At 39.9% G+C, this 21,244-nt stretch overlaps 1 protein-coding gene across 12 annotated transcripts in view; it reads right to left on the reverse strand.

Annotated features, from left to right (window-relative positions):
- The window catches only part of ATP8A1 (ATPase phospholipid transporting 8A1), a 266,665-nt gene that overhangs the window by 229,960 nt on the left and 15,461 nt on the right, over window positions 1–21,244 (reverse strand). The window lies entirely within an intron of this gene.

Genomic DNA, 21,244 nt, shown 5'->3' on the forward strand with positions numbered 1-21,244 from the left:
TCCCATAAGACCTGCTGACATGTGGTTTCTTCTGAAGTGTTCTATGATGTTCAAGTTAGAGAAACGTCTTTGGGTTTCCACAGCCCTTTGAACCTCCCCACTCTTCAGCAAAACACTTACCAGCAGGTTTTGTTGCTGTCTGAGTCAGGTTCCCCCTACCAGAATGGGAACTCCCTAGGGCCACAGAAGGTGTGTTATTCATCTTTCCAACACCAGTGCCAACAAACAGCAGGTACCCAATGTCTGCCAAATACATATACCCAATGAAAAAGGAGTGGTTGACTGTTTTTTGAGGGCAAGAAAAGCTGCTCCACCCACTGATTAAAAAACAACTGTTGGCCAAGTGCTGGTAACAAACTACACGAAAAGCTGGCCTGTGGGGTTTGTTATGGTTTGAAACCAGAAAATCATTGAGGTGTTCTACAAAGGTGAGAAGCATGAGCACAGGGACTGGGGTGTGAGAAACAGTGTCATGTGTGCAGGGGAGAGCAAACAGGGCAGTGCTGCTGGAGCACAGACAGAAGGCCGACTAGAAACCACGCTGAGGAAGCACACAGGCCAGGTCCCTGAGGACCCTGCGCTCTGCTTGGCAGCCAGCCACTGAAAGCTTTCCAAGTAGGAGGGGCACAGGGTGAGAGGCACACTGTATCCTTATCACCCTGGAGGTCACATGCTCTGATAGGTACTGTCACACCCATTTTAGGGTTTCAGACCCAATCGACAGCTTTGCTCACAGTGTTTCCCTACACCATGTTCTAAACACACACGTTTCCCTCTAGTTTTGTATAACTGAAATTTCACATATGGATTATCAAATAGAGGGAGATCAATCTTTAAAAAAATTGAGTCCTTTATTAGGTCTTCCTTCCTGGTAGCATGAAGACCAGAGCGTGCTGTTCCCAGTCTCTGGATGAGAGAGAGAGCCTCAAAAACCAGCTCTCCACTCCACTCTGAGCTGATGTTCTCAGGTTGTGTTGTATTTACCTGATATAATGGACTTTTGAGTGTTGTATTTATGCAATGGGACTTTTGAGGGCCTGGCCCTGGGATGTCCTTAGCTGAGGAGCTGGGTGTCACTCCCTCTAGACATACCTACTTACACTGGGGTCTCAAATGCTGCTGGGAGAGCACTGGATACTGCTATCCACTGAAAGCAGTTGGATACTGCATCTCTCCCTCAGATATTAATTTGTATTCAAGAATTTCTGTGGGGCAAAGGATTTTCCTTGAACTAAAGGGATTGGAGTTAACCCTATCCCTTATGTGGGAATCAGAGTAATTAAAACAATCCTAATGGATTTAGTAGGGGCCCAACCTACATCAGATAATAAGGGATCTTTAAAGAGAAAACTCACCAAAATGAGGGGAAAAGTCCAAACTGTAACCTGTTGCCAGGGGTAGGACCATCGAAGAGACTGGATGGCTCTGAGCACAGGCTGTCACAGATAACATAGGCTTTCTTTACCCAGGCACTACAGAAAAGCTTTGGCAAGATACTGTACATGGAGCTGAATGTCTGCAGAATGCTTGGCTCTGGTGTGCCCTGAGCAGGTGTGATACTGAGGAAGGGAGATCTGCACTGAAAGCAGGGAGTGAGACTCTCAGCCAGTAAGCTGGTAGTCACCTCTCCTCTGTCTCCTCAGCAGTGAATTGGAGAGCCAACAGGCACCTGAAGCCCACTCCCAGAATGTCTGAAGGCCAGAGGTTGCGGGTATCACCTTCTGCGATGTATCCGATTCTATGTTTACTCCTAGCAGGTGACAGCAAGCTAGCAGTAAACAGGCACAGCAATATCAGAAGTTCTCAGAAATAGCTCAGTGAACATACTTGACCTCAGAGATCCTCAGGAATATTCTGATGAAGGTACCTGGGAAAAAGACTAGCATTTTTGCTAATTTGGAAGTGAGAGTTTGCAACCATTATAATTAAACTCTTCAATGAAATCATCTTACATTACAGAAATGGGCAAGTTAGGTCTGGACTTAACATAAGTAACCTGTCAGTCCAGACTCTTTCCATGGAGAAGAGAAACAGGCTCTTCTATTTGATTAATGAACCAACACTTTGAGGAAGGTAAGTAGCAATTTTGATCTCACAGTTCTGGGTTAGAGGTGAAAACACATTTGCTACATTCAAAATTGACAGTTATTCAATACGCACCAGATAATTCTATTTTATGATTTCATTTTTTTATTTCCTTTGCATATCACCACCTTCATCAGCTATAATAACCACATAAAGAGATACATGTGCACACCTGGGCAATGCCTGAGCTGAGCTATTAGAGTGGTGACAAAGACAATCAAAATAGGAGAATCCTTTACCACCCTGCCCCAAAGAGGGTCAAACTAAGATGGCATTCCTTCCTATACACAGTTCTATTCTTCGTTTTAAGGAACCCATGTCCCTTGAGATTTGTTTAATAATTTAGAGGGTTCGTTCACATAAGTCATTAAAATTTACTAGTAGCTTTTAATCCACCTGTCTGAACTCCTAAGGACTACTGAAAACTATGATGCTTTTATGTCATCCCCTCACAGAAAGCAGGGGGAAGGGGAGTGCCGTTCTGGATCTAGTAACACTTCTCACTGAGTCTTCTCTGTAGGGCAGGCCTTCAGAAGCCTTCTTTGTCTGTAAGTCATGCTAAGGTGAAATATACTGAGAGAAAGAAACACATCTTACTCATGCTCTTTGATATCTCTCTTAGCTTTTCCTAGCACAATCTTGCACGAAGAGGACATACGATACTCGCATATTTAATGGAAACGGACTGCAAGACATTCGACTGACTGCTTCTGAGATCCACTCAGTGACCCACCCATCTTCTCTAGTTCAGACTGAACTCTGAAGCCCACAATGTAATGGGTTCAAACCCCGTATTAAGTATAGTCGAATGAACAGTATTTGGTAAATGGCAAAGCCAAGAATAAAACATGACTTTAGGTAGTTACTTACTTTCACTAGGCTTCAGTTTCCTAATCTTTCAAAGAGAAATATTATGTGTTCGTCTCCTGGAATAGTTGGTAGTAAATGAATGAATATATATGCAATGTACTTAAAACACCTAATATTGTAATAGATTACAATACATGTAATTTGTATTACAATAAATGTAATAGATATTGTAAAAGTCTATTATACTTAAAGAGTTAACAGGGTGGATAATGATACAGTCATAGGCTGAGCCTCATAAAAATGGGAGGCAGCTTCTGGGTTAGAGGTTGAAGAATGTTTTGGGGTGGTAATTCTTTACCTTGTGGTGTAATTGACAATTCACCTGCTTCCCTTGTTACATGGTAAGTTACCTATTATACCTCTGTTCATAGTAAGCCCTCAAAGCCTGATGAATTAACAAGTGAGCAAAACCAGATTAGCAATATACTAGAAACAGATCTCTTTCAAGTAGACATATGTTGTCCAAGCCTGTAGGACTGATGTCCAAACAACAATTAGTAAATTTATGAGGAGAAGTAATTGCCATATGAACTAGAGTAACTGAAGTTCCATAATCAATTCAACTCTCCCAGATTGGCCTATGTAGAAAGTTAAATGACCAAAGTAACCCATCCACCAGTGGTTAGATGAACTAAGACTCTCATAGCATTGGAGAAGTACAGCCTGATGCAACCAATCCTGCTAAAGGGGTAGATGCATCTGTAGGACCAACTTCTTAAAAGTTTGTTGCAATATCTTGGCAATGGGGCCATGATACTTCAAGTCTGTTGGCTAATGCTTCTATTCCCCTCCGCAGAACTGAGAAGAGTGCTGATAATGTTTAACCCCATGACTTACCCCTTCCTTGACCATCTCTATCCCCATTTCCATCTTCGAATACAAATTCATATTTATTTATTTATTTTTATTATACTTTAAGTTCCAGGGTACATGTGCACAATGTGCAGGTTACATATGTATACATGTGCCATGTAGGTGTGCTGCACCCATTAACTTGTCATTTACAATAGGTATATCTCCTAATGCTATCCCTTCCCCACCCCTCCCCACAATAGGACCCAGTGTGTGATGTTCCCCTTCCTGTGTCCAAGTGATCTCATTGTTCAATTCCCACCTACGAGTGAGAACATGTGGCATTTGGTTTTCTGTTCTTGTGATAGTTTGCTAAGAATGATAGTTTCCAGCTGCATCCATGTCCCAAAAAGGACATGAACTCATCCTTTTTTATGGCTGCATAGTATTCCATGGAGTATATCTGCCACATTTTCTTAATCCAGTCTGTCACTGATGGACATTTGGGTTGACTCCAAGTCTTTGCTACTGGGAATAGTGCTGCAATAAACATACGTGTGCATGTGTCTTTATAGCAGCATGACTTATAATCCTTTGGGTATATCCCCAGTAATGGGATGGCTGGGACAAATGCTATTTCTACTTCTAGATCCTTGCAGAATCGCCACACTGTTTTCCACAATGGTTGAACTAGTTTACAGTCCCACCAACAGTGTAAAAGCGTTTCTATTTCTCCATAGCCTCTCCAGCACCTGTTGTTTCCTGATTTTTTAATGATTGCCATTCTAACTGGTGTGAGATGGTATCTCATTGTGGTTTTGATTTGCATTTCTCTGATGGCCAGTGATGATCAGCATTTTTTCATGTGTCTGTTGGCTGTATGAATGTTTTCTCTAGAGAAGTGTCTGTTCATATCCTTTGCCCACTTTTTGATGGGCATGTTTTTTTCTTGAAAATTTTATTGAGTTCTTTATAGGTTCTGGATATTAGCCCTTTGTCAGATGAGTAGATTGCAAAAATTTTCTCCCATTCTGTAGGTTGCCTGTTCACTCTGATGGTAGTTTCTTTTGCTGTGCAGAAGCTCTTTAGTTTAATTAGATCCCATTTGTCAATTTTGGCTTTTGTTGCCATTGCTTTTGGTGTTTTAGACATGAAGTACTTGCCCATGCCTATGTCCTGAATGGTATTACCTAGGTTTTCTTCTAGGGTTTTTATGGTATTAGGTCTAACATTTAAGTCTCTAATCCATCTTGAATTAATTTTTGTATAAGGAGTAAGGAAAGGATTCAGTTTCAGCTTTCTACTTATGGCTAACCAATTTTCCCAGCACCATTTATTAAATAGGGAATCCTTTCCCCATTTCTTGTGTTTGTCAGGTTTGTCAAAGATCAGATGGCTGTAGATGTGTGGTATTATTTCTGAGGGCTCTGTTCTGTTCCATTGGTCTATATCTCTGTTTTGGTACCAGTACCATGCTGTTTTTGTTACTGTAGCCTTGTAGTATAGTTTGAAGTCAGGTAGCATGATGCCTCCAGCTTTGTTCTTTTGGCTTAGGATTGTCTTGGCAATACAGGGTCTTTTTTGGTTCCATATGAACTTTAGAGCAGTTTTTTCCAATTCTGTGAAGAAAGTCATTGGTAGCTTGATGGGGATGGCACTGAATCTATAAACCTTGGGCACCATGGCCATTTTCACAATATTGATTCTTCCTATCCATGAGCATGGTATGTTCTTTCTTTGTTTGTATCCTCTTTTATTTCACTGAGCAGTGGTCTGTAGTTCTCCTTGAAGAGGTCCTTTACATCCCTTGTAAGTTGGATTCCTAAGTATTTTATTCTCTTTGAAGCAATTGTGAATGGGAGTTCATTCATGATTTGGCTCTCCGTTTTTCTGTTACTGGTGTATAAGAATGCTTGTGATTTTTGCACGTTGATTTTGTATCCTGAGACTTTGCTGAAGTTGCTTATCAGCTTAAGGAGATTTGGGGCTGAGACGATGGGGTTTTCTAAATATACAATCATGTCATCTGCAAACAGGGACAATTTGACTTCTTTTCCTAAGTGAATACACTTTATTTCTTTCTCTTGCCTGACTGCCCTAGCCAGAACTTCCAACACTATGTTGAATAGGAGTGGTGAGAGAGGGCATACCTGTCTTGTGCCAGTTTTCAAAGGGAATGCTTCCAGTTTTTGTCCATTCAGAATGATATTGGCTGTGGGTTTGTCATAAATAGCTCTTATTATTTTGAGATATGTTCCATCAATACCGAATTTATTGAGAGTTTTTAGCATGAATGGCTGTTGAATTTTGTCAAAGGCCTTTTCTGCATCTATTGAGATAATCATGTGGCTTTTGTCTTTGGTTCTGTTTACATGCTGGATTATGTTTATTGATTTGTGTATGTTGAACCAGCCTTGAATCCCAGGGTTGAAGCCCACTTGATCATGGTGGATAAGCTTTTGATGTGCTGCTGGATTCGGTTTGCCAGTATTTTATTGAGGATTTTTGCATCGACGTTCATCAGAGATATTGGTCTAAAATTCTCTTTTTTTTGTTGTATCTCTGTCAAGCTTTGGTATCAGGATGATGTTGGCCTCGTAAAATGAGTTAGGGAGGATTCCTTCTTTTTCTATTGATTGGAATATTCAGAAGGAATGGTACCAGCTCCTCCTTGTACCTCTGGTAGAACTGGCTGTGAATCCATCTAGTCCTGGACTTTTTTTGGTTGGTAGGCTATTAATTATTGTCTCAATTTCAGAGCCTGCTATTGGTCTATTCAGGGATTCAATTTCTTCCTGGTTTAGTCTTGGGAGAGTGTAAGTGTCCAGGAAATTATCCATTTCTTCTAGGTTCTCTAGTTTATTTGCGTAGAGGTGTTTATAGTATTCTCTGATGGTAGTTTGTATTTCTGAGGGGGCAGGGGTGATATCCCCCTTATCATTTTTCATTGCATCTATTTGATTCTTCTCTCTTTTCTTCTTTATTAATAGTCTTGCTAGCGGTCTATCAATTTTGTTGATCTTTCAAAAAACTAGCTCCTGGATTCATTGATTTTTTGGAGGGTTTTTTGTGTCTCTATCTCCTTCAGTTCTGCTCTGATCTTAGTTATTTCTTGCCTTCTGCTAGCTTTTGAATGTGTTTGCTCTTGCTTCTCTAGTTCTTTTAATTGTGATGTTAGAGCGTCAATTTTAGATCTTTCCAGCTTTCTCTTGTGGGCACTTAGTGCTATAAATTTCCCTCTACACACTGCTTTCAATGTGTCCCAGAGATTCTGGTATGTTGTATCTTTGTTCTCATTGGTTTCAAAGAACATCTTTATTCTGCCTTCATTTTGTTATTTACCCAGTAGTCATTCAGGAGCAGGTTGTTCAGTTTCCATGTAGTTGAGCATTCTTGATTGAGTTTCTTAGTCCTGAGTTCTAGTTTGATTGCACTGTGGTCTGAGAGACTGTTGGTTATAATTTCTGTTCTTTCACATTTGCTGAGGACTGCTTTACTTCCAACTATGTGGTCAATTTTGGAATAAGTGCGATGTGGTGCTGAGAAGAATGTATATTCTGTTGATTTGGGGTGGAGAGTTCTGTAGATGTCTATTAGGTCTGCTTGGTGTAGAGTTGAGTTCAATTCCTGGATATCCTTGTTAATTTTCTGTCTCGTAGATCTGTCTAATGTTGACAGTGGGGGTGTTAAAGTCTCCCATTATTATTGTATGGGAGTCTAAGTCTCTTTGTAAGTCTCTAAGGACTTGCTTTATGAATCTGGGTGCTCCTGTATTGGGTGCATATATAGTTACGATAGTTAACTCTTCCTGATGAATTGATCCCTTTACCATTATGTAATGGCCTTCTTTGGCTCTTTTGATCTTTGATAGTTTAAAATCTGTTTTGTCAGAGACTAGGATTACAACCCCTGCTTTTTTTTGTTTCCATTTGCTTGATAGATCTTCCTTCATCCCTTTATTTTGAGCCTATGTGTGTCTCTGCATGTGAGATGGGTCTCCTGAATACAGCAAACTGATGGATCTTGACTCTTTATCCACTTTGCCAGGCTGTGTCTTTTAATTGGAGCATTTAGTCCATTTACATTTAAGGTTAATATTGTTATGTGTGAACTTGATCCTGTCATTATGATATTAGCTGCTTATTTTGCTCGCTAGTTGATGCAGTTTCTTTCTAGCACGATGGACTTTACATTTTGGCATGTTTTTGCAATGGCTGGTACTGGTTGTTCTTTCCATGTTTAGTGCTTCCTTCAGGATCTCTTGTAGGGCAGGCCTGGTGGTGACAAAATCTCTAAGCATTTGCTTGTCTGTAAAGGACTTTATTTCTCCTTCACTGATGAAACTTAGTTTGGCTGGATATGAAATTCTGGGTTGAAAATTCTTTTCTTTAAGAATGTGAATATTGGCCCCCCACTCTCTTCTGGCTTGTAGAGTTTCTGCCGAGAGATTCGCTGTTAGTCTGATGGGCTTCCCTTTGTGTGTAACCCGACCTTTCTCTCTTGCTGCCCTTAACATTTTTCCTTCATTTCAACTTTGGTGAATCTGATAATTATGTGTCTTGGAGTTGCTCTTCTCGAGGAGTATCTTCGTGGCGTTCTCTGTATTTCCTGAATTTGAATGTTGGCCTGCCTCACTAGGTTGGGGAAGTTCTCCTGAATGATATCCTGCAGACTGTTTTCCAACTTGGTTCCATTTTCCCCCTCACTTTCAGGCACACCAATCAGACACAGATTTGGTCTTTTCACATAATCCCATATTTCTTGGAGGCTTTGATCATTTCTTTTTACTCTTTTTTTCTCTACACTTCCTTCTTGCTTCATTTCATTCATTTGATCTACAATCGCTGATACTCTTTCTTCCAGTTGATCGAGTCAGTTACTGAAGCTTGTGCGTTTGTCATGTAGTTCTCATGTTATGGTTTTCATCTCTATCAGGTCTTTTAAGGTCTTCTCTGCATTGATTATTCTAGTTATCCATTCATCCATTCTTTTTTCAAGGTTTGTAGTTTCTTTGCACTGGTTACATAGTTCCTCCTTTAGCGCTGAGAAGTTTGATCGACTGAAGCCTTCTCCTCTCAACTCGTCAAAGTCATTCTCCATCCAGCTTTGTTCCATTGCTGGCGATGAGCTGCGTTCTTTTGCATGGGGAGTGCACTCATTTTTTGAATTTCCAGCTTTTCTGTACTGCTTTTTCCCCATCTTTGTGGTTTTATCTGCCTTTGGTCTTTGATGATGGTGACGTACTAATGGAGTTTTGGTGTGTGTGTCCTTTCTGTTTGTTAGTTTTCCTTCTAACAGCCAGGACCCTCAGCTGTAGGTCTGTTGGAGTTTGTTTGAGGTCTACTCCAGACCCTGTTTGCCTGGGTATCAGCAGTGGAGGCTGCAGAAGATAGAATATTGCTGAACAGCAAGTGTTGCTGTCTGATTCTTGCTCTGGAAGCCTCGTCTCAGTAGTGTACCCTACTGTGTGGGTGTGAGGTGTCGGTCTGCACCTAGTAGGGGATGTCTCCCAGTTAGGCTACTCAGGGGTCAGGGGCCCACTTGAGAATGCAGTCTGTCCTTTCTCAGATCTCAACCTCTGCTGGGAGATCCACTGCTCTCTTCAAAGCTGTCAGACAGGGGCATTTACCTACGCTGAGGTTTCTGCTGCTTTTTTTTTTTTTAGCTATGCACTGTTCCCAGAGGTGGAGTCTACAGAGGCAGGCAGGCCTCCTTGAGCTGCGGTGGGCTTCACCCAATTCGAGCTTCCTGGCGGCTTTGTTTACCTACTTAAGCCTCAGCAATGGCGGGCACCCCTCCCCCAGCCTCGCTGCTGCCTTGCAGTTAGATCTCAGACTGCTGTGCGAGCAATGAGAGAGGCTCTGTGGGCATGGGACCCTCTGGGCCAGGTGTGGGATATATCTCCTGGTGTGCCATTTGCTAAGACCCTTGGTAAAGGGCAGTATTAGGGTGGGAGTTACCCAATTTTCCAGGTGTTGTATGTCTCAATTTCCTTTGGCTAGGAAAAGGAATTCCCTTCCCCCTTGTGTTTCCCGGGTGAGGCGATGCCTCACCCTGCTTCAGCTCTCGTTGTTTGGGCTGCACCCGTGGACCAGCGCCAACTGTCTGACATGCCCCAGTGAGATGAACCTGGTACCTCAGTTGAAAATGCAGAAATCACCTGTCTTCTGTGTCACTCACGCTGGGTGCCGGAAGCTGGAGCTGTTCCTATTCGGCCATCTTGGGCGTGCCCCCACAAATTGATATTTAATCTTCCATTGGGATTATCAAATCCTGCAGGCCTAGGAACCAATCTAGCCCCCTTACAGGTGACTTTGCTCTGCATATGTTAGTCTTAGAAAGAAATGAGAAGGTATACTCAATTCCCAAATTTCCAAGTTGTTGGAGACATCTCAAAATGGCCCACAAGTACAGACACACAAAGTAAATGATGATAGTAACACCAGATACATGCTCATTCCTCACATTTCGGAGACTACTCAGGCATTCACCCTAATGTCCTTGGTGCTCAGTCAGACATTTGACATCCACTAATAGCATTATTATTCTTCTTAAATCAAGTTTCACAGAGCAAATTGGCAGGCAAATTCATACACCTATCATTTTGAGGGATGGAACTGAGCAAAGATCCTTTTCTATGTATGAAAGCACATTTGTATAGTGGCTTCTGGGAAATCTTAGCTTCTTTCAACATTGTGTTCTCCAAGGTCTGAAACCTCTTAAAAATAATCAAACCAGTCTCCCAGAAAAATGATTCTGGTATAATTTTTATTGAAATGAGCAAGTAAAAGACTTTTCCTTATTTATGCCAAATGCAAATTATGATTCAGTCATTCAGAATCCCAGCTATATTGAAAATTCCATATATAGTGTTTATAATATTCTGCTTGATTCCTATTCCCCCGCCAGCAGAAAAGCAATTTTGTTTTCTGAATTGTGGTTTATCTCAAGCAATAAAAAAATTATCCAGTATTTGCTATGCATATTTTAAACCGGAAACTCTAAGAGGCCAAATTTTGCATTCTTGGTTATAAAATGGCCAAACGCTATTTCTAAACTTCTGAAGGACCAAGAATTTCAGTATAGGGAATAGTCACATATAACTTTTAACTACTGAATATGCTAATAAGATTACTTTGTATTACCAAATAAAAATATACAAGCAACATCCTCCTGTGATCATTTTAGCTTCCAGCAATAATTTTATTTGTCAAGAAAACACAGGATGCTGGTGGGTCACTATCCTAATTATGACTCTGAAGTGAGCAAGTGCTCATCTTCCCTGAACAGTGTTTCATCACTTAACCCACTTAGGGGCTGTGAGGTGAGCTCAGGTTCTTCTACCAATTACCCACGTGACCCTGCACAAACCACTTCATCCCTGGGGGTTATTCTCTTCCTTTGTAAAATGGGGAAGCCAGGCTAGGCTAATAATCTGACATGCACTCTCAGCTCTAAAATTATCTGAAATTAATATCTGCTGAGCAGCAGGCAGAAAAAAAAAATCAATAGTTTTGTTCAGAAGAGCAGGGAAATTCTGAAAAACAAAGTAAAAAAATTTCCCTTCTTGAGCCTTTATTGAGATGTTTCACAGCAACAATTGCCTTCCTTAATCTGCAGCCAAAACTCAGTCACGAAGTGAAATGGTGCTCTGTGATGGTAACTCAACTTCCATATTTGAAAAGCTAAGCAGTGACTATAATCAGTTGCCAACAACTATGTGGTACCTTCTGATCAGTGACTACTGGGTTGCCGGGTATGACAGCACAGAGTCTTCCTTTCTTCATCTGCCCAGATTCATCATCACATGCTTATATGCACACAGTACAATGTAACAGAGGAAAATGCTCAATAGTATAAGTGAAAGGCTTCTGACCTGCTCATATGAGAGAAGTATCATTTCTGAAATATTCCATTTTTCATCTGAAATATCATGATCTAATAAGACCTGTTGTTCATTCATTTGTTTATTCATTCATTCAGCATATTTAAGAATCTACTATGTTTTGGGCATTTAAAAAATGCTATAGAAACAGCAGGAAATAAGATAAGGTCCTCTTTCTTAGGAACTTATTTCCTAGAGAAGAGTAGGATAATTACAGATCATGGTAAGAGGAAGAAAACAAACAAGTGATTGTAGAACAATTGACATAATTCTCTGTGCTTAAGTTTCATTATGTGTATAATAGAAATAATAACAGTACCTTACCTCAAAGGGTGGTTGTAAGGACTCAGCGAGTAAATATAAAGAACAACGCCTGGCACGTAGTAAGAGTTTAGTAATGAATGTGAGCTATTTTCATTGTTGTTGTTGTCACTGCTAGTGATGCTACTATAGCTGCTGCTATTTTACACTGAGTGGTCAGAGAAGACATCTCAAGGAGATGCTGAATTGAGACCTTGATGACACATAAAGGAAGATAAGGGACAGTGTCAAACCAAAAGGGGGAACAGCAGAAAAAGCCCTGGAGGGGAGAATGAGCTTGGCATTTCCAGGAACATGAAGGCCACTAAGAGTAAACAGAGCATAAAACAAAAAGAAGCAGAGCCAGACTGGGAGAAACAATAAACAGCCTGAATTTATATTCTTTATGCAGTGGGAATTCACTGATGGGTTTAAGTAGAAAGACTGTTTCGAGGACACTGTGATAATCCAGGTAAAAGATGATGAGTCCTGGGTTAGACTGTGGTGACAGAGATGAAAGGAAGTGGACGCATACATTATACTCTGGAGGCAGAGCTGGCATGAGCCATAGAACCTCTTCATGATTGAATGATGCCCCATAGTACTACCACCTGATGCTACTCCACACAAAAGCCCAAGACAGGAAAGAAATGTAGGATTTTCAAAAATCTGATAATGTTTTATTCTGATCACATGCTAAAGTTACAATATTTTGGATGTGTTGGGTTAAATATATGGTTCAAATTAATTTTGCCCATTACTTTTAATGTAGGATTGTAAATACAACAAATAATTAACCACTTAATGAACAGAATTCTCTTTACAGTCAAACAACTCTAATCCTTAGATATCATGCAGCCTTTTTCTCATTATTACATGGTAATCAATAAAGTTTAAAATACAGAATATAATCAAGGAGTGCATTAAAGAATCATGCCTAAGAATGAGAGGGACCGCTTAGGTCTACCAATTATGAGCTCTGGTTACTTTACACAAGATAATTAACCTTTAGCTGCCTACCCTCTTACAGGAGTTTGTGGGGATTACCTGAGATAAGGCATGTGTAAAGTGCCTGGCTCCTCATGCATACGCAAAAATTCTAGCTATTATTTTTATTATGAAATCAGAAGGGCAGACTGTGGGAGAAAATAAATAGGCTATGTAGTCAGATGTATGTTCATATTCAGATTATAACACTTCTACAAGGGCAAATTATTTTATCTTCTGAGTCTCAGCTTCCTCACCCATAAAATATGGTTAATGTGAGGATGACATTATGTTAGCAATGTAGCACAATACTTGTCATTCAAACAGTTCCTGTTACCCTGTCCTCCCCACAGATTAATCTCCCCTTCAAAATACTTGATACGGGAAAAACAAAAGTCTAAAGGACTCTAATGTAGGTATTAACATTTACTTATTTTGGATAATATTTATAGTTGTGACCAGTGTAAATCAATATAGACAGCAAAATAAATTTTGTCACACAATTTGATAAATTTATTTTTTTTTATTTTTTATTTTTTTTACAAAATTGTCATCTGTATGGGGTTATGCAACAGAAATGCAGGGGTGGTAGGTAGGAGGGAGACAAGAACAAGATACAAAATCATTCTGTTGCCTGGTAATATGGTTATAGAACCATTAAGTTTTTTGCAGACTCAACTTTATTGCAATTATAAGTAAGTCTGTAATTGGAATCAGAATATCTATTATATTATTTCCTAAACATATTTAGGAGAGTCCAATTATATAACCTTTCACTCAGTGGTTTCCAAGATTAGGCATTAAAGGGACCATATTAGCTGCTCAAGTTTCTTGACTTAGGTTGAGGTCATTAAACAAGCAGTCATGCTTGCAACAGTCAAAGAATCTAATAAAAGAATATTAACAGGGAAACTAGACAGAGACTTTACAGGTACAACTGCAGAACTTAGGTGTGATTCAAGTTAGGTACTACTAAGATGGAATTACGAGCATTAACTACTATCCTTTTCAAAGGCTTAATCATTGAAAATCCTGAATATATATACACACACATATGTATTTGTATATATTGTTTTGATACAGAAGCTTAAGAATACACGCACACATACACATACACACACATGTGTGTGTATGTGTGTGTGTGTGTAAGCTTCTTAAGCAGGTGGAGCAGCTCCTGGAAGCACATGAAAAGCTTACAGAAAGGCTGAGGTAGATCTAAGGCATCTTTACTAATGGACAATCAATTCAAGATACCACAGATTCAGTCCTGTCTGTGTTTAGCCTTTTCATCTCTCCAGATGGCAAATTGACTGTGATTGGCTTAGCATGGGCCATGTGCTGACTTTTAAGTCAAAGAGGGGCATGGTAACTTGATGGAGCAGTCCCCTAAGACTATAGGGGAAGGCGGAGTTCTCCAAAGGAAAGCAATGGGCTTAATGCATAGACACACACACACACACACACGCACACGCGTAAGCTTCTTAAGCTGGATCAAAATAATTCTTGGCTGAATAGTTTAGATGTTTGTATTTATTTTGTTTTTAGTGGTATCTTAGATAGTTCATTTAATTATAAATGCAGAAGCAATTCCTGCAGTGACAAAGAAGGTCTGAAATCCTATGTTCTGCATTGTTGGAGCAAAACGGTCACTTCAAATGTTCGATTGCGAGCCTGACAGCAGCTGTTCAGAGACAAGGGGAGAAAGCTCATGAAAAGAAGGAACCACCACTCTGGAAACAATAAACTGAGTGCTTGAAAGGTAAAGACTTACAAATTACATTTTCAAATATGGCACTGAAAAAATCAAACACCCTTAAAAGCATGGAAACTACAGTGGAAACTATTTAGCAATACCTCTCAAATTTCTAGATCATGACTGCAGTAACCAGAGGAAAAATGAAATTTTCAGTTGCATTAATACACCATCCCTGTACCGAGTGTTAATGCAGGCTCTGTGCAGTGGACAATCTGCTCTTTCCAGCTTGGCATCTGTTTCTCCTGGAAAAAGCCCATTGCTTTCCTTTGGAGAACTCCCCCTCCCCCAGAGTCTTAGGGGACTGCTCCATCAAGGCTCCATGCTCCTCATTGACTTAAAAGTGAGCACATGGCCCATGCTAAGCCAATCAGTCAATCTGCCATCTGGAGAGATGAAAAGGCTGAACACAAACAGGAATGAATCTGTGGTATTAGTCAAGCTGCCTTACCTCCTCCTCGACCTTTCTCTAAGCTTTTCATGTGATTCCAGGAGCTACTCCACCTGCTTAAAGAATATGCTCAGCCTTTAAACTATGGAATCTTGGCAGAATCATTTTGGTCCTCTGCTGGAAGCCAAATACTGTCCCAACACTCATCTAATGTAGGTGGGCACTGATGCCCTACCCAGACTGGCTAGCCTTCTTCAAGAAGCTAAGCCCTGTTCCCTCTAACTCAACCACTAGCCGGCTTTTCTGATCGGCATGGAATGATGACCTGGAACCACAGTGCAATTTTCCTGCTTAAGAATAAGCAGGACCTGGAAACTTCCCCAACAGGCCTTACTTGCTGGATCAGGTCTCTTCTGATGTTAACAGCTGCCCTACACAAGCTCTGAGTCCAGCATGTTCTGGGACAACTGTGGATTGCAACTCTAAGGAACTTGCACAATAGCCAAAATGTTTTCCACATCCCTGCCTCCCTCTCCATCACCCTCTTGTTCATGCAATTGTGATGCTAGCTCATTACCTCCAAGTCCATCTAAGTTATAACAAAATGTTATATACCCCTGATCATGTAAAACATGGTTATCTCCTTCAACAATTGATAGTTTTTCATTATACAAAAGGGTTCACTTTTTAAAAGAATTCTAAAAATGAAGATTAGGAAATGTCACTTGTCATATGGAGACTTACTCAAGGTCAGAGAGTCAGTGAGCACCAAAGCCAAGACAACATTTCAAAATTGATAAAGTTCAACTCATATCTAAAGCTCTGACACTGATAGATAGATTCATGTATTCATTCAACAGTTAAATTTGACCTCACCTCTCCCTTTAACTCTATCCTTTGCTGATCTATTACACCTCAACAGTATTTCCAGTCAAGACCTTTCCCTACCCCTTCACAGCCTTGTTGGATGCTACTTAAGCGTCAAAATACTCTCCTTGGCCATTCTTCTTTGAAGTGATACCTACAAAAGTTTCGAACATATTCTCTATGTAAAAGACCATTATATGTCTGACACTAATCTTTTCAGCTATATGCTTAGCTCAATAATAATAGATGCTATAGATGCTTAGGTAAAGGGGATGGGACAGGCACAAGGGTACGGGTAAGTATCTATTAGATATGTAGCTCTAATATGAGGAAGTAACATGAATGACCCTTCAGGGAAGTCCCTTCTGTGCACTAAATGTTTACTAAATTTTCTATTCCAATATAAGGCATTCAAAAATTCCCAGAACTTTATAGTCTTGCCTCTATCCTAACAACCACTAATATATTTTCTCATCAGGACCTGTCATTAGTAGACACGGTAAATGACATGTTTAAGTGCCTTTGAGGGAACTGATTTAAAAATAAACAAGTGTAAAACACACCACAGCAGTTATTGTCTAAAAAAGGAAAAAAGTAATGGCTTAACATTTCTTGAACTCACGCTAAATTGTGACAAGCCCCTGAAGTAGCATTACAAATTCTAAGTGGTGGATTCTGAAGAGTATTCCTGACATTCAGAAGAAAGGATATCCTTAAGCAGTATTACACGCAAATCTATAGGATGCCTAGAGTTGGGCCTCACACATACTAAGCACTCAATCTTGTTGGCAGCCAGCCTTGGATATTAACCTAAAATAATCATCATCTTTGGCATGCTGAATTGCTTGGAAATAATAAAACATTTACTGATGCCATTTCATGCTTAACTGGAAAAGGAACCAGAACAATGAAAAACAGAATTTAATGACATCTCCTTAGGAATAACCCATAGATAACTTCATCTGATAGAAGAATTAAATAGTATATTTGCCAACATAGATGTTTACAAATTGACACAGAAGCAGACTGCACCAGAAATGAGGGGCTGCAACCACCAGACATCTACCAAGCATCTCCTAGCAGTCTCAATTAGCTTAAAGCACAACTGACTTGCAGTGGCATTAAGTTCATCTCTAAAAATCCACAGGAAACAAGGCAGACTGATACTACGGACTGGATTCTAATCCAAGCAAAAGTGGTAAAGTAGTAATGATACTCTTAAAAAAACAACTGTATCAAAGAGTTTTTGACTGTCAAAGAGGGGAATACCAGGCCATGTCAGACATGTATTCCGGATTTCAGGAGGACACACTGCAATTTATTATCAAGACCCACAAAGTGCAGAAGCCCCAACAGTTGTCCAAAGCCACAAGCTGAGTAATTGTGGAAGGCCCTGATAAGTGGGGGAGGTGGTCAGGGAGGGGTGAAGGAGTTGTATTTAGAGACCACTGTTGCTTCACAGGAAGTACTTGAAAAAGCACAAGATTAAAAAAAGATCACAGGAAAGGTTGAAAATAGGTTCACATCTTCAACAGTGAATATTAACAGATGCATAGACATCTGAGACTGGAGGAAAGATGTAAAAAATGTTAGAGACCACTCAATTTTTCCCCCTTTCATTTGGAACACAAATAATTGATGAGATAAGCCTGCTGCCTAGGTGCAATGTTGTTAACAGATAATAAAAGGCAGAACTTCTCAGCTCCAACTTCTACTTTGCTTCAATTGTCTATCAAGGATAATCATCTTAAGACTGGAAAGGTCAGAATGAACATTAGTTGGAAGAACTAAACCAAAAGACAAGGTAGGGGATTATTTTAAGAGGAAAAAAAAGAGAAATCAGCACCTAACTGCTCTAAATGAATTCCTAGCTTATAGCAAATACATATATATGTAGATATATATATATATATATAAAATTATTTTCTAACCTACAGAACTGTGAGAACCTTCAAAATAGTTAAGTGAACTATTACTAATCAGAGATGAACTATGGTGAATGAGAGAGGAACTAAAAGATGAAGACAATTTAGTTATCGTTCAGTATCCATGGGGGATTGGTTCCAAGACCCCTTACAAAATCTGCAGATGCTCAATTACCTTACATAAAGTGGTGTCGTATTTCAAATAACCTACACACATTCTCTTGTATTTTTAAAATCATCTCTCGATTACTTATAATACCTAACACAATGCCCACACATCATTTGCATGGATTCAACATAGTACTTGGTGTGTGGCAAATTCAAGTTTTGTTTTTTGAAACTGTGGAATTTGTTTTTTTTCTGAATACTTTGATCCATGATTGGCTGAACCCATGGATATGAAACTCAGGGATAAGGAGGGCCACCTGCACTCTCCCAGTGTTCTAAAAGGAAGATAGATCGTGAAGATCATAAACCACTGTTTTTTAAAATGGGAGTCTACAGATGTGCTTTCAAAGTTCACATATTTACAAAATGGGATCCACTGCTTCTAAAGGATTTTTGGGAAAGATCTGAAAATTCAGAAGTTAAAAGAACATTTCTGAGAATTCAGTTAAACATGGAACTGAGCTTAATTATTTTGAAAGCAGTGTTTCTCATACAAAGGATATATTCTCAAAGACCGAAAAGAAATGTTCCCTCTAAAAAAGGTCCTTTACACTGGATAAATCTGAATAATGTTATTGGTCAATGAGTTTGAGACCAATGCTAGTCAAACATTAAGTGCAGCTGATTAATAGACTGCTTAAAAGGGAGGTGGTGACTGGTGAGGACCAAATCCCTTTTCTTTCTTTTCAAAAATAGAACCCTTAACATCTGGATTTCAAGAAGGCTTTTGGGTAGGCCCTATTGTTATAAATGAAGACACATGATTCCATGATTATGAAACAATATGGATTCACAACTACATAGTTGACAAACATACATGGAGGGGTCTCACGTACTAAAGCTATTCTTTGGTCATCCCTGCCTATGAGCCCTTCTGAAAGAGCCTCCCTTGGGTCACCCTTGGACTCTGTCTCTCCTTCCATTTCCCGGCCTACTACCTGAGCCCTAGGTGTCAGGGTCAACATGGAACACCTGACCAGCCAGGCCAGCCAGATCCCTTTTAAAGAATGCAGATTTGTGGTCAGCCAACTCAGCACCAAGCAAGTAATATCATGGACAGTTGGGCTGGAGGGAGCATCACGGCATTCTGAAGCCACTTGCACACCAAAGTTAGGAAGTGAAGGAGCAGACATACAGAGCCAAAAAAAAGAAAAGGCAATGCTGGGCAGAGTGAGAATGAACCTCAACTGTGATACAAGAGGATCCCTTAGAGTAAATGCCTAACTTAGTAAGGGCTCTGGGTCCAGACTGCCTGGATTCCAATGACAGGATAAGGACACATGACATGATTAATCAAAGTACAGATGACATGAAAAAAAAAATCAGAATTCAAGAAGATTTTGACAGGCTGAAGAAGTTGAAGGTTCTATACTAAAGGCCTAAATAATCAACTGTGTAAATACAATATGGGAGACACCTGACCCAGCGAGGCGTGTATAGTATAAATGTTTTTACTGCTTTTATTGCTTTCTTATCAAGAAAAAACTTGCTAAGAATTTGAGGTGTCTCAGAATGGAATGGGCTGTCATAAAAGGGGGTGTGTTCCCTTCACTGTGAGGTATTCAAGCTGTATCAGCTACTGTGTTGCATTAAATGACTTCTAAGTTCCCTTCCAACTCTAGAATCCAAGGATTCTATCCTTTTATTTATTTATTTATTTTAAAGACAGCTATAAGCTTATCAAGAGAAACACTGATACAGTGCAGGGTGCAAGTTTTCATCATTTTGTACATGGAAAAGAGTATTATTAAATTAGTTACTATAAATGCTTGTAGGATAGTTAACCCCATTGACTTCAGTAGCAGTGTGTTCATAGGAAGATAAAACTGAATTATAGCTCTGAATGAGCTAGGCCTTAAAAAGTACTGGGGAAAAAATGAATGAACAATGATGAAAGTTATCTGAATCATTACAACTTTCATTTTTAGAGCTATTTACGCATTTGATAACACACAAACATGTAGATATATGATTGGTTCCAACAGACTAGTCCTTGTTTGATTACAAGACACAGAAACACCCAAATAACATCATTATGCTGCTACATTAATCCCAGGATGAGTCAGTGGAGTTTAACTGGCACCTGCTTCTTACCTCCATTGTGACTTTGCAAGAGAGGAAAAACAACTCACCTTTTTTTTTTTTTAAACAAAATCTCAATCATCAAAATCATCCAGTGAAGAAACTAAAGTCTTCCTGCCCATTACAACTTTGTTAGGGACATCAGTACAGCATACACAGCAACATACACTGTCCATAAACAAGAACAAGTGTTTTATCCTATAGAACCAGACACTACCCAGGGTAAGGAAAGTGTGACACTCTCATCTGCCTGCTGATAACATGGTGCCACAACCAGGTTTGCAAAATACCAACAAGCTCATTAAACAAAGCTAGAAAAAGAGGAAACCCACAAAAGAGCATCCAAGAACTCCAGCATGCCCTAACTCAGACTCTGAGAATGGGTGTGGCTCTGGGATGGCTCATCTACCACAAGCACTGTGGGCAGTACTGAAGAACCCACCAAGACTGGTCAGATGAGACTGGCTCAATGAGCCAACAGTCATTTTCACAAAACAAAGTAAGGAATGGTCGGCATCCTTCAGTTTGTCAGGATGTAGCTAAAGAAGACGACAGAAACCTCCACTAAACAGATTAAGCAAGGATGTGTGAATGACAGCTGGTGGGCTGCAAAGACTTAAAAGACCCAGCACAATGCTCAGTGACATTAAAGCAATGACACCTACACATGTGTGAGATTGCCGCACGCCCTACTCAATCCACAGGTAGAACAAAAACGATGCGAGGGTGGATGAAACAAATGCTTCAAGAACCTTCTAAAGCCATAAAAAAATCACCCCATGCAGAAAGTACCTCTTAATGCAACGTTTGTACCTCAAGATGCTACTACTACTAATTAGAATCATGAAATTAGCTCTCTAGACCTGCTGGAATACCATCTGACCACTGCCATGCAAGGTATGATGGGCATACAGATGAATATAAGAAAACTCCACAAGACTTCAAAAACCACTCCAGCATTTTTTAAAGTTCAGTTTCCAAAATCTGAACAGCTTGATCTTATCCCAGTCACTCACCAGATGCAGATTCAAGAAACATTTGCTTAGCACCTACTTTATAGTAAGTGTTTTCATTTAATATATCCAGTCTGGAAAATGTCCCTGCAGTTTGGAGCACCTCAAGAGCCAAAACAACACAGT

Source organism: Macaca fascicularis, chromosome 5 (genome assembly GCF_037993035.2).
Source record: "Macaca fascicularis isolate 582-1 chromosome 5, T2T-MFA8v1.1".
In the NCBI taxonomy this organism is placed as follows: domain Eukaryota; kingdom Metazoa; phylum Chordata; class Mammalia; order Primates; family Cercopithecidae; genus Macaca; species Macaca fascicularis.